The sequence below is a fragment of the Bison bison genome, unplaced genomic scaffold, assembly GCF_000754665.1.
Source record: "Bison bison bison isolate TAMUID 2011002044 unplaced genomic scaffold, Bison_UMD1.0 scf7180017864072, whole genome shotgun sequence".
Classification (NCBI taxonomy): domain Eukaryota; kingdom Metazoa; phylum Chordata; class Mammalia; order Artiodactyla; family Bovidae; genus Bison; species Bison bison.
Window position 1 is genome coordinate 12659328 of NW_011494644.1, and position 675 is coordinate 12660002.

Sequence of the window (675 nt, forward strand, 5' to 3'; positions counted from 1 at the left end):
TAACTGGCCCCTCTTCTTCCACTGTTGCCCCCTCAGGGATTTGTTCTCCACTTAGGAACGAGGCTGTGGTGGTTTAAAACCTGTCTGCAAATTCTTTGATGTATCTGTCATCAACAGGTGGAATCTAGTTCCCCTTTGCTTGAATATGGACTTAGTTACATGCTTCTAAGAATAGAATACCGAATACCTATGCCTTCACAGGCTAGGTCATAAAAGTATGATAAGGTGTCCACCTGCCTGTCTCTCCTGGGATGGTTACTCTTGGGACCCATTCTCCATCCTTTAAGTGAGTCCAGGCCACGTGGAGAGGTTATGTGTAGGTGTTGCATTGGACAGAGACAGGGGAGGTCCCAACCAAGAGATGTCTGAGCAAGGAAACACTGAGATCACTCCAGCCCAGCCGTTGTTTAAAGGCAACCGTGGTACAGCAGAAACTAACACAACACTGTAAAGCAGTTACACTCCAATTAAAAAAAAAGACAACCACATAAGAGAGCTTGATCAAGAACCACATAGCTGAGTGCAGTCAACTCCCAGAATGGTGAGAATGAAGGTGTGTGTTACTATTATCTCACATCACTAAACTTGGGATGATTTGTCACACAGCAATAGATAACTGATGCACCGAGTGACTTTCAAATGTAAATAATATTGTGTGACTTCCCCGCTTGACAG